The following is a 14,263-nucleotide window of genomic DNA, read 5'->3' as shown; positions in this document are numbered from 1 at the left end:
GAATAGAATTGGGGAGAAGAGGAGTATGTGGCACAACTTGACAAAAAGGAAGGGACCGGTTAGTAGGACATGTTCTGAGGCATCAAGGGATCACAAATTTAGCATTGGAGGGCAGCGTGGAGAGTAAAAATCGTAGAGGAAGACCATGAGATGAATACACTAAGCAGATTCAGAAGGATGTGGGTTGCAGTATGTACTGGGAGATGAAGAAGCTTGCACAGGATAGGGTAGCATGGAGAGTTGCATCAAACCAGTCTCAGGACTGAAGACGACAACAACAACAACAGATCTGCTTCAGTTTTCCAGTCCCCCCTTTTATATGTCCTGAGTAAGCCGAATGCGTTGAACGGTGACTTCAGGACCGTTGAAAAAAATATTATTCTGCGTCAATCACGAAATTATATTGTATCTGCTACGAGTTTAGATGGATTGCCATCATGAGGTGGCAAGTTTCTTCTTATTGGTCGTACCTAGTGGTAAGCATTGACCATTTTGTGAAGCAGCATGCGAAGCTCTTAGATTATAAGTTGTTAATAATCGATTATGAGTTGTTAATAATGAAATGAATTTGCTACAGAAGCTATAGATATACCGTAGCAGATGGTTCAATCATACACTCCTGGAAATGGAAAAATGAACACGTTGACACCGGTGTGTCAGACCCACCATACTTGCTCCGGACACTGCGAGAGGGCTGTACAAGCAATGATCACACGCACGGCACAGCGGACACACCAGGAACCGCGGTGTTGGCCGTCGAATGGCGCTAGCTGCGCAGCATTTGTGCACCGCCGCCGTCAGTGTCAGCCCGTTTGCCGTGGCATACGGAGCTCCATCGCAGTCTTTAACACTGGTAGCACGCCGCGACAGCGTGGACGTGAGCCGTATGTGCAGTTGACGGACTTTGAGCGAGGGCGTATAGTGGGCATGCGGGAGGCCGGGTGGACGTACCGCCGAATTGCTCAACACGTGGGGCGTGAGGTCTCCACAGTGCATCGATGTTGTCGCCAGTGGTCGGCGGAAGATGCACGTGCCCGTCGACCTGGGACCGGACCGCAGCGACGCACGGATGCACGCCAAGACCGTTGGATCCTACGCAGTGCCGTAGGGGACCGCACCGCCACTTCCCAGCAAATTAGGGACACTGTTGCTCCTGGGGTATCGGCGAGGACCATTCGCAACCGTCTCCATGAAGCTGGGCTACGGTCCCGCACACCGTTAGGCCGTCTTCCGCTCACGCCCCAACATCGTGCAGCCCGCCTCCAGTGGTGTCGCGACAGGCGTGAATGGAGGGACGAATGGAGACGTGTCGTCTTCAGCGATGAGAGTCGCTTCTGCCTTGGTGCCAATGATGGTCGTATGCGTGTTTGGCGCCGTGCAGGTGAGCGCCAAAATCAGGACTGCATACGACCGAGGCACACAGGGCCAACACACGGCATCATGGTGTGGGGAGCGATCTCCTACACTGGCCGTACACCACTGGTGATCGTCGAGGGGACACTGAATAGTGCACAGTACATCCAAACCGTCATCGAACCCATCGTTCTACCATTCCTAGACCGGCAAGGGTACTTGCTGTTCCAACAGGACAATGCACGTCCGCATGTATCCCGTGCCACCCAACGTGCTCTAGAAGGTGTAAGTCAACTACCCTGGCCAGCAAGATCTCCGGATCTGTCCCCCATTGAGCATGTTTGGGACTGGATGAAGCGTCGTCTCACGCGGTCTGCACGACCAGCACGAACGCTGGTCCAACTGAGGCGCCAGGTGGAAATGGCATGGCAAGCCGTTCCACAGGACTACATCCAGCATCTCTACGATCGTCTCCATGGGAGAATAGCAGCCTGCATTGCTGCGAAAGGTGGATATACACTGTACTAGTGCCGACATTGTGCATGCTCTGTTGCCTGTGTCTATGTGCCTGTGGTTCTGTCAGTGTGATCATGTGATGTATCTGACCCCAGGAATGTGTCAATAAAGTTTCCCCTTCCTGGGACAATGAATTCACGGTGTTCTTATTTCAATTTCCAGGAGTGTATTAAAAGTATCTTCAGCACGTGTGAAAGACGTCTACTATTAACCTATATGTAGGGAGTTACTAAGTAACCTGTTGCTGCTACATTCTACTAATGAGCCAATACAAGGGTCACCAGAAGCCTGAGCACCAATGAATAATACAAAGCAAAGAAATATAGCTTACGACCTGCAGGCTGATCGGAAGCTATGTGTTATTTTAAAGAAGGTTTGCACCACAGAATTGTCATCAGAAACAATGTCCTTCACCCATAGGTATGGCTGATGGCCTTGGTTAATTTTGTTTGAAATTACACTGTATCAATAAACTATCCAAATGATACCAAACAGAGTCTGATAATTAAACACATTATTGGCACATCGGAAAAGCTAAATATGGCGAACACCGCTAGAAACAAAGAGAACTATATGAAGCATTAAACTATCTGACTTACATTAAATGCAGTTCCCTTGTGTGTAGACACATCGGAGAAGCTAAAAATGGCGAACATCTTCGTTCAGAAATAACAAGAAATACGTGAGGCCTTACACTGTCTCAGTTAAAGTTAACGGGGGCATATGGTACGTCTGCGGGGTACTGGGAAAGATGGTGTAAAAGAGGCACTATTTGCAAGGATCGCCGAGATAGGTCTTGAATGATGTGGCAGAAATAACTGCGTTATCTGTGGTATTAAGGAGAGGTTATACAAGCACCGGAATTAGTATGTGCACCAGACTAGATAACGAGCTACTTAACGGAAACTCAAGGTTCACTGTAAGATCATGACTACGGCTATGAAACAACTCTCAATTGGTCACAAGGTTCCTAAACTTCACATGACGCCGATTTCAGTTACGTTCTAACACTGCAGCTTGAATACTGACCATTCTGGCTGCTGTCTTGGATCTCAAACGAAACCAACTACTCTGAGTTTTATATCATCTTTAATTTTGCCAGCTCAGTTACTTTGCTGCGTAAGCAGCTGCTTCTAGTGATTTGTTTCCTAACATAATTCTCTTAGTACTGCTCGATTTAATTTTGCTGCATACGATTATTCTTGGTTTACTTTTGTTGATAATCGTCGTAGAACCTCTTTTCAAGATACCCATTCCGTTCAATAGAGCTTCCAAATCCTCTGACGTCTCTCACAGCGTTTCGTTGTCATCTGCAAATTGAAAGGTTTTATTTCCTTTTTTTAGTTAGTTAATTAGTTACATGTGCCATAGATTATTTGAACGCTTCTTTTATGGAACTGACGTGGAACGAGTTAGTTTACTAGAAATGTTTACATGATTAGTGTAGACATTAATGATCACATTATTATTTTTAGTTCTTCTTATGTAACTCATTTTTTATTTTATTTTAATTCCTTTTTCCTAATTTCTCCTTGGTTTCTACTGCCTGCACCTCTCCAATTCCTGGTAAGATCTGCGTACAGCATGACATTGAATAAAGCACATTGGCAAACGTTCCAGTGTTGCATAGTGATTTTAAAAGACTCGTGTTTCTCACACAGACAACTTTACGTTGCCTGTTCGCTTATTAGAGGACCACAAAACACTCCTATTTAAACCCTAATGCAAACCACCAAGTGTAGTTTGTAGCAATATACTCTAAATGAGTTAGATACCATGAGAATCGCACATTGTTTTTCAAATCATGCAACAAAGGGTAACTTAAGACCAAGTGCAGCAGTCGCTTCTCAGCTAGTTTTATAAAATTTTGTTTGAAAATTTGACCGATCTAGTATTTGTTAGGGCATATAATCTTTATCAGGAACAAAGGCGATCGTCGGATCCAAGCTCTACTCGTAGACAATCATTTCGATGTCTAAATTTTTATGATATATTACAATAAATGCTGGTAGGGAGCCTATAACATCATTGAGACGGGATTTCTCAAAGAGTAGAGGAGCATAACAGATTTATCTAAGTCTTCCAGGTTCTGGTATTTGATTAAGAAAGAACTTACACGTTTCTTCTTCTTCTTGTTTCTGCATGTCTAAGGCATTTTCCTGCTGCGCCTTCTTGACTGAAACTGTTGATGTTTCCACCTTTTCCTAGGTCTCCCTAAAGATATTCTGTCAGTGTGATAATAATTCGTCATTAATTTTGGTTTTCTTTCGTCTTCCATTCATGTGACACGGCCCTTCCAATTGTTTCTGTATTGCCTATCGCTATCTGCTTTTACATTTCCTATTGGCATATAGCTTAATCAACAGGAATATGTGGCTAACTTTCTTTTGCTTTTACGTCTGAGAATATCTCACTCAGCCAGCACCTTTGTATTGTAATTAGGAATAAAATACAACGTAATATATAATTTACAACTTGTTATCAGTTTCACATGCCACTGTAGCCATTTAAGTATTATAAACAGATTTCCAAGTTTATCTGTTCAATTTTTATAGATTTTGAGGTAAGGCATATATGAAATCACAGCTATTAGAGCAATCGAAGATCATATAGTTGGTGACTGCAACGCATATAAGAGTGAATGGTGTGAGGCCTATACAGTGCGCATGGTTTACGAAGCAAGCGTTAGTGGAGCTCAAGCGTGCGATGGTACATTCGAAATTCCTTGGATATTAGCAGTTGCCACTGACAAGTGCGGTGCAGCTCACGCCATAACAGTTATGAAATAACGCCTGCAACTAAGCAGTCAGGCAACCAGCCACACTTGTCTGCTTGCAGTTTAGTTTGCTGAGGCGTATAGCTGCAGTTATCTACCCTGTGCAACGGAATTAAAGGATCACTTTTTCGAAACGCTGTAATTGCCTTCCACTGTGACACAAAGTTTGAAATGTGGCTCTAAGGTGCCTACAACATGCGTTTGTAATGGTGCAAAAGCGTGGCGCTCTGTAACGTCATCCTCTGGCTCCGCGATGCTTTAGACAGCAAGTTGTCGACAAGTCGCAAAAGAAGAAAAAAGAAAAAGGTCAGAGCTCAGAAGCTCATGTGACGTGTAAGATGGGTTAATGACGTTACATTGGCACGAAATCGCACCACGATTCTTCCCAGCGCCACCATGATCGTGTCACAGGATATGAAGGTCGTCAAGGTACTTCTTACCCACATTTCACCCCTTGTTTTAGAGTGACGCTTTGATGTTATTTTCACCCATGTGTCAGGCAACTCCTTGACACACATCCAGTGCCAGTTGCCGAACTACAGGTTGCGTGATTTTAACGTTGGACATCGCGGTTCTGACCTCCATTGCAGAGGCGTCAAAAGAAGGGTTGAAATGTGGGTAAGAGGGGCTGCGACGACCTTCCCATTCTGGGATACTACCACGGTAGCGTTGGGCAGGATTGTGGTGAAATTTGGTGCCACTGTGACATCATTAGGCCACCTTATATGGATTACGTGGTATGTCACGTAACCTTTGCGTCAGCACAATTAGCTGTTTGGCCCGAGTTTCACGCCGCAACAAGTAGCGGAAATAATTTTTCAAACACCATTCATAGTTAAATAACAAATTTCAACAAATATTTATTTTAAAGGCCATTTTACACATTAATAATCAAATTATCTGCACCTTGATTTTAAACATTTTGAAAAGAATACAATATAAAGTTCTGGACGAGAATCTTTAAACGGGCGCCATAACAGATGGTCACAGTCCGGCGAACCCAGCAGCGACTACAGGATCACCCAGCATGACCCGCGGACACAGAGAGAAGGGCAGTTACAATCAAATCACTACAACAGACTAAAAACTAAGACTAAATTTCAAATATAAACGGAGCCCATCTTTTTTTTATTTTTTTAACCAGAAAACTGAAACGCTTTAAAGATTTAAATCGTGGCGCTTTAGAAAAGTCACGTAAATATTAAACTACTCGAATTTAATAAATTTGGCCTGAGCTAAACGTCAATAAACAATTTAAACTTTGAAAATTTTAAAACTTAATCTCTTTCTTGAGTAAACTCCAATATAGTTCCAGGAGGACCCTATCTGAAATGGCACTGAAATAATGAATGTATCACAAATAATTAAAAACCAATAACACTAGAATAAATGCCTCTTTGAAGTTTAATAACTGCAAGGATATCAGAACAGCAACATCCATCCATGCTATAAAACATTTACGGAATTGATTAAACATAATTCAAGACAAATGCATATATGAGTCATACAGCAAGCTGCCGTCTGTGCATCAAACTACCTAATGCAACAGGTATTAAACCACCAGACTGAAAACCTGAGCCGGCCGCGGTGGTCTCGCGGTTCTAGGCGCTCAGTCCGGAACCGCGTGACTGCTACGGTCGCGGGTTCGAATCCTGCCTCGGGCATGGATGTGTGTGATGTTCTTAGGTTAGTTAGGTTTAAGTAGTTCTAAGTTCTAGGGGACTGATGACCACCGATGTTAAGTCCCATAGTGCTCAGAGCCATTTTTGAAAACCTGATTCAGACTGCTAAGCAACTGCACAGTGTGAGGAGTATATAAACTGTACAACGCTAATAGGGCCTTCTAGTCAATTTGCCCAATATTGGGAAGCTACAGAATTCTTAAAATTGACAATAACCAAAGATTGAAGCAGCTTTTCTTTCCAAAATGATGTAGTCCAATATATTTTGACTGTTTTAATTAAGCGTAATGAAATCTGAAAACAAACACTAAGGAAGTTCGCTAGACAGCTTGGACTCAGTTCATATTCAAGCGTTGGTTACAAAATACAAAATATGTAAAGCTACCATGCATATGCCTTGCATCGCATTTATCCAATCTGACAACTTCCGCCAGAGTGCAAATACGAGCAGAATCAATTACCATTTAAATTTATAGCACTTCCTGTAATACAATTGAACAATACACTTCCGCAGAATTTACAGTCAATCTAAAAACTGAGACATGCGCTGCACACCACACAAGTACTGGAGCGCCACACTACAGAAGCAACAGAAAGCTCACCAGAATAATTATAGTCTTGACAAAATGATCACTTGGGTTCATACATGCACATTTCTGATTAATAGGTGCGCATTTCCAGCATAGGCAGTGGGTACCGACGTGTATGAAACTCAGGGCAAGGAGTTCCACCGACCAGAGCCACACATCACATCTCAATAACCATGTAAGTGACTTGATGTATGAGTGTGTGATCCTCGGTGGCTAGCCATCCAGAATCCAGTCTCCCAGTCAGTCGGGAACAACCGACCCTGCCTCGCTGTGTCGGCTCACTCCCTGGTGCCTAGCAGGGCCGTCAATACACGACTACCCAACTGGCAGCTCCAATACACCCCCCCCCCCCCCAAGAACCCTCTGTTCAACAATGCCCCCTGGTGTCCCTGGGGTGGTTTTCAGCCGAAGACAATGGCTATTGTCGGCAAACAATATCAGTAGACGCCTGCACGAATCGATATGAATTTCTGGGCTCCGGTGTTCTTTTCGCGTGTCAACACCTTGCTGTCTGAAGCGTCGTCGAGCCCGAGCTTGACATTTCAGGGCGCTACGCTTTTTCACCATTACAGAGAAAGGTTGTAGGCATCTTTGAATCAACTTTCAAACTTCTGTGTCGCAATGGGAAACGGTTACTGGGCTTCGAAAAAGTCATCCTTTAATCCTGTTGCGCAGTGTAATTAGGGTGTTAATGATTCAATTCTTAGTAACTGTTGCAGCCTTACTTGCACAAAAAAAGACAGAATAGTTAACCAGCACATTCTTTTCCTACGAAATCTGTTCTTATAGTTCAGAGTGATCCTAGAAATTTCATGGTATTTTAATAATAGGATTAGCTGGCAAGATCTTGCATAAATCTTAGAATTTATAAAATAAATTTTTATAAGGATGACCATGTTCATAGTAAAAGTAACAATATGAGGGTTGTGCGCCAACTTTGAGCTAACTGATGTCGCATTTCGACAGACCTCCTATTATATATGATGCTCAGTCTAAACTCTTCTGACAAACTTTGAAAGTACCATGAACATTTTTTGCTTAATATCCTTACGTGTGGAACCGTTGCGGAAACATTGATACCAAGAAGAACTGAATTTATTTGACTCCCCTACACACCAGTATGGATGTGGCTGTTCCGATGTTCATCCGGGGGTTAAGCTGCGTGTCGGTCTTATGTGCATAACAGTCCAGAATGGGCATCTGCACTGATCAGTCATGTTCGAGGAGTTCGATATTTTGAATATCAACCTTTATAGAAACAGGACGCTATTGTACGGTGACTTGTTTTTTTCAGTTAGTTGGTGCACATTTAGTCATCTCAATAATGGAAAGACAATACGACAGCGTATTGTAAACTGTTGGCTTGTCAGTTATGATGGTACCAACGTAAGGCAACACAACGCCCAGTACCCGAGTGCAGAAAAGTCACCAACTTTGCTATGAATCGAACCTGTAGCTCTTCGGTTAGCAATGTGCCACGCTGGCCTCGCAGCTGCTGAGGTGGATTGAGTTACACGGTTGAGGTACTCTTTGTATTATATTACTCTTTCATTATCTATTCCAGTATACAGGACCCTGTGGTCTGTATATGAACCCGAGCCCAGGTACTGGAAAGACGAGAGGGCATTTAAAGGTGTTCTCAAAGTGACTACCATTAGTCAGTAAAACTGTTTCCTTTACTAACAAGCCTCGCGCCACGTCCTGAACCCAAATGATCTAGCGCGTGTAGTGTCACACTGACGGAGCGTTCCAGTTCGAGAATTCAGTAATATTTCTCAATGGTTCTCAGTTATGTGTAGCATTTTTAATGCAGGAGCGAGGTAACCGTTTGCAGCCCAGACTGTTTGGTTAAGCTGAAAGAATTATTGTCGTACCATTAGTAAATTCCAAAGCCATAGCTCCACCAAATCTGTTACCGATTCTTTCGATTCTGCAAAGAAGGTTACGGTAACGTCGAACACTCGCATATAATCTACAAAAAGACGGAGACAGCTATGTTATATACCGTTCTAATATTTGACTTTTTAGTTTAGGATTTGTAGATTTGAAGCTGTCGCAGCTAGACTTACTAGAAGTGATCCATATATGAGCACTGAAGTTGATCTAGAACCTGGTTCTAGCACCGTAAACTACTATGGAAAACGGCTACCAGTTTTCACTGTTTCCAATCATTGAACTAGTTTTCGACACCTCTAAGGTGTCTTCATAAGAATGAAATTTTGAGAAACCGTAAACTTATATTGCGAGAAGGCAATAGTCAAAGTTTCGAGCAGATATGATCAAATCAAAACTTAAAATTAAACACGTTCCAGCCTTTGGCAAATACGCCTTGGTAGGAACAATATCAGACTGCAGTCTGTGTCGAATCGTCGGTGAATGTACCCAACAGTTATTCCCAACCATTTGGTTGAGTGATTCCTATGTTGAAACTTACTTACGGCTGCTGAGAGACACCCATATTTAACAACTGTGAGGTTGCATTAAGATGATTAGGCAATGGGGCTGGAACATATCCCATCAAATAGATGCGGCACTCATTCAGATATGAATGCAATAGTCAGTTTATAAACGTGACTGATTTGCTATTGTCTCTTTCTTGAAACAATTTGCTCTGGAGCTGTTGCAACAGGAGATTACCATTGGTGGGATTTGATCACGTAATATTACACGCTAAATATTTCGGTTTAAAATATACTAGTTCACTTAGAAGTGTCTATTCGGAAATAGATCCCGAAATTTCCATGATTCTAGCCGCTATCACTGTTAGGAGTTTAAAGCGTGTCGATAGGAAAGAGCTTGGCTTGCTCGTTACAGAGTATTCAGAAATTAGTTCGGACATGATTTACAAGTTTGCCAAAATACGTTACGATCAATCTTTTGAGGGAAAATATCAAATGAAGTATATAATGTGCCAGGGTAGCGAAAGTGGTTTAGTTGTCATAGTAGTTGGCTGTGGTAACTTAAGGACTAAGCTATGTTTCTTACTATCAGAAATTTCGAGCCTGAATTCCCTTAGTTCTATGTGTATTATCTGAGCTTTAACTGTAACTCACATACATGAACTGCTTTTGAAAAAAATTATGCCCTACAGTCAGTGACAGTTTATTCGTCATACGTGAAGATAACGTACAATAGAAAAATCGGATCAGTTACAACCAAAACAACCGAGTGGAAACATTGTGTAATGTATTAGCACCAGCGATAGTCATGGCTAACTCAAACACAATACTTTGCTGGTGTCTTGACTCACAGTCTTTGACATAAGACCTGACTAACAGCTAGCTGCTCCATAGTATAAGTCAGAGTGGTCAATATGAGTTGCCAATAAACTGGCCACTCCTCAGAATTCTAAGTCCTGCCATGTGAATAATCTGGCAATACTGTAGGAAGCAGAAGTTTGTGAAGGGTGTTGTCCTTCGCTCGATCTGTTGTACTGATGTATCTGTTCATTGTATAATGGTAAACGTTGACAATGCAAACATGAAGTGACGAGACTGAGTTCACTTCTTCCTTTATTGTTTTAAACCGCAAATCGTCTGACTGTTAAAGGTATGGAATCTCAAAGATAATTTCCTTCAATTTCAGTGCAGTGCACACAAGTTTTGTGGCAAGGCGCCAGAGATCAGTCGATCGAGTGCCTTTTACTGATTTTGGCCTGGGAATTTGCAGAGTTGTGAAGGCCGTGAGCGAATGTACAGGCTCGCCCCGTGTGAGCATAGGGGGATTGTGTTTACGTCTGCAGACAGTGTAGAGGACATTTGTAGTATGCTGGGCGGACGTGGCGCCATTGATAGCGGCCAAGCAAGGTCGTAAGGAGGCGGCAGACACTAGAATAGGTGGTTGTCGTGTCGTGGCAATCACTTAGGACAGCCGTCTGAAATTCCGTAGAAGGCGTCTGAGCGTTAATTTGTCAATCATCGTATAGGCTGGGCTCCATGGTGAGCAACACAGCATCTGCTGACTTAGCAGATTTTGATATTTCTGTTGCTGAGGCATTTGTGTTGAGGTGCGTTCGTTTGGCTGTGAGTTAAACCAAGTGCATGTAGGCCACTGGCCACGCCTGTTAAATTACCACAGGCCTTCTGAGCTTTTATACAGTGCGATCTGAATGAATGTTTCGGCACGACCAAGTGTTATAATCCCATCCGATGAGCGTTCGGATTTGTATTTTGTAATTATTGTGATACATAAATTTCCTGTTAACTGGAAATAGTAGTTAACGTTTAAATTTGTCTTTACCCTGTGGGCTTGTTTATGTCAGTAGTAGTTCACATGTAACTCTTTTTGCCATGCGCTTTCAGATTTGTGTTTTGTTAGTACTGTGATACAAAAATTTTCTGTTAAGTGAAGAGAGTAGTTAACGTTTAAAATTGTCTTGCTCCTTGTGCCGATGTTACTTCGAAACCGTGTGGGCCGAATTATATCAGTGGCAGTTCACATATAATTCTTTTCTTCCTGTAAATTCGGATTTGTATTTTATTATGCTGAAATTTCGTGTTCTGTCTACCTCTGTTGTAGGCAGACTGTGTGCTTGTTATGGTTTCTATATTATACTCGGTAGCGGCGCGTGCGTCACGCCATATGACTTTTAAATAAATAATGAGTATATACAATCTCAGACTGCGCTTCAGTTTTATTTCATACGTCTCTCATTACAGTCCAAGTATTACATTTGTTAGTATCATTATTTTCGCTGCACTCATAATCAGGCAGCAGTAGACAATTGCCTCAAATACCTCCTCACCAGTTATTATCAAACTGAATGATGAAGTTACTTTTCATGGGTAAATATGTATATAGCTGAATTCTCTGTGTAGCCATTGTAGCTCAGTTGGCTAAATGATGTAGCTATAGGGGCTGCACATATTATTACCATCCTTACAAGGGTGTATGCGTGTGTGTGTACGCAGTCGGTATCATGTTAGGGTGGGTGAAACATTCTCGTCACAAGGACTTTGTTGTAGGTGACTGGTCCTGTGAAGATGTAAAAGAAGACCTGAAGAAAAATAAGAATCCAGTACTTCTTCTTGCTAATATACGAGCAATTATTGCAGGTCCATCCAGTTGTGGCAACACTAATGTCCTCATGACGCTGATAACACATGTAGGTGGAGTCCGATTTGAACACCTTTGTGTATTCTCAAAAACATTGTTTCAGCCCAAATATCAGCTATTGCAGGAGATACTGCGCGGTGTAGATGGTGTTACATACACGACATACAGTGAAAGCGGTGATATCCCCTCCACCCAAAAAAGCTAAGCCAAACACTGTCTTCATATTTGACGATGTTGCTGTGGAAAACCAAGACCAAATTAGAAAATATTTCTGTTTCAGTCGTAATATGGGTGCTAATGTATTTTATCTAAGCCAAACATATTCCAGAATCCCGAAACAGTTGGTTAGAGATAATGCAGACCTTATTATAGTCTTTAAACTAGTCAATATGAATTTAAAACACATTTGCCAGGTACATGTAGGAACTGACATGTGGTTCAATGATTTTGTAAAGATATGTGCCAATTGCTGGAATCATTCACAGTACGGGTTTCTCGTTATTGATAAAACAAGAAGACTGAATGATGGTAGGTAAAGGCGAAACTTTCAAGAGTTTCTGTATATATAGCCTGGTAAGAGAGGTTAGTACATCAATATACACTGCGCTATGGACAAATTCGCACGCATGTCCAGCTCTCAACCCGAGAGAATGGGTGTACACAGACAGAACATTCGCCTGTACATGGATGCGAAAATTCAGGCTATTATTCATAAATTTGGAGGTATCCGCTGGGAGCTAGAGAGGTATTATGGGACTCTTCTGAGAATTATCAAATCATTGAATGTGTGAGTTAATTAAACCGATAAAGACATAACTGAAAAGGTTGAGGCTATTGAGGAGAATATATATGTAGAATCACTTGTTATCGAGAACGGGAAGTAGTCACATAATAAGAGGAAGAAGAGCGGATATACAAAGCCTCACGCTGCAGAGAAGTCTGATTAGTATACTTGAGATGTCGACGAAGCGGTAAGTCACTCAGGCGCCGAGAGAAATTACGGTTGCTAAGGTTAGGGTGTATGGATCGACAGTAAACACTAAGAGAGACCTTTAAGACGGTTACTGGATCTTTCAGGCAGCTCACAGCAGAAACAAAAGCACAAGATAACGATACTGTCGTTATTGACGAATTCATCATTCGTCACGTTCCTGGACAGGTAGACAGAACAATCGGCTTCAGCGGGGGAAGACCGTACACCCTAGGCACATAACCTATAACTGTAACTGATGACACAATACAGATTGGTGACAGGCAGTTTCAGAGGATACGAAGATTAAAGCGCATCACTTTTGATCTTTTATTGTTCTGTTCAGACTTTTCTCGATACTCACTTTTAGGTGAGTTGAGTAGTGATGTATTCCATACCGTTGCATCAGGGTCTTGAAATATCTGTTGTAAAACTCTCCACCGTGGTCGGTTTGGATTCATGTTTTCCTTCAGACCCACGGAAAAAGCATAAATTATTTAGTTAATCATAGGGAAATGTACCGTGGAATACTGCATTTGACTGATGTTCATAAGATCGCATAAAACCATTATAGTGTAAAACCAATACTAGATGATGAAAACAACACCAACAGCAGCGGCGATGATGTTGACATTGAGCATAAAGCAGCAAACAGTCGAATTCCGCAGTACATATATTATGAAGACCCCAACGAGCTAATAGATCGACTACGTCTGCTCATGACATCAGCTGCTGCAGGTAATACACCTGATTCGAATGAGGTTGTTTCAGTAACCTCCGAATTTAGAGAGAGAGAGGTTTCATTGAATAAGTATGGAGACAATAATTCGAGAACTGCACAAACCAGCACGCAAAACATACCTTCTTAGGCATGTCATGATTAAAGGTTTGTATGACTTATAGCAGGCTGATCTTGTAGGAGGGAATATTCACTTGAGAATAATGGATTCAAATATATATTTAATGGTTGTTAATACGTACTCCAAATCTACCTGCACATTACTTGTTAAAGCACAAACGGAGAGAAGTGTTGTGGATGTGTTTGAGCGGTTGTTGCACACAAAGACGAATCGATGCCTGGACAACCTTCAAACCGATCACGGCGGGGAGTTTTAAATTAGGTGTTTCAAGACAGTGCTGCAGCGGTATGGAACACATCACTACTCAACGCCGGCCGGAGTGGCCGTGCGGTTCTAGGCGCTACAGTCTGAAACCGAGCGACCGCTACGGTCGCAGGTTCGAATCCTGCCTCGGGCATGGATGTGTGCGATGTCCTTAGGTCAGTTAGGTTTAATTAGTTCTAAGTTCTAGGCGACTGATG

Source organism: Schistocerca serialis, chromosome 4 (assembly GCF_023864345.2).
Source record: "Schistocerca serialis cubense isolate TAMUIC-IGC-003099 chromosome 4, iqSchSeri2.2, whole genome shotgun sequence".
Lineage (NCBI taxonomy): Eukaryota > Metazoa > Arthropoda > Insecta > Orthoptera > Acrididae > Schistocerca > Schistocerca serialis.
The sequence above is the reverse complement of the archived record's forward strand: the minus strand, read 5'-3'. Positions refer to the sequence as shown.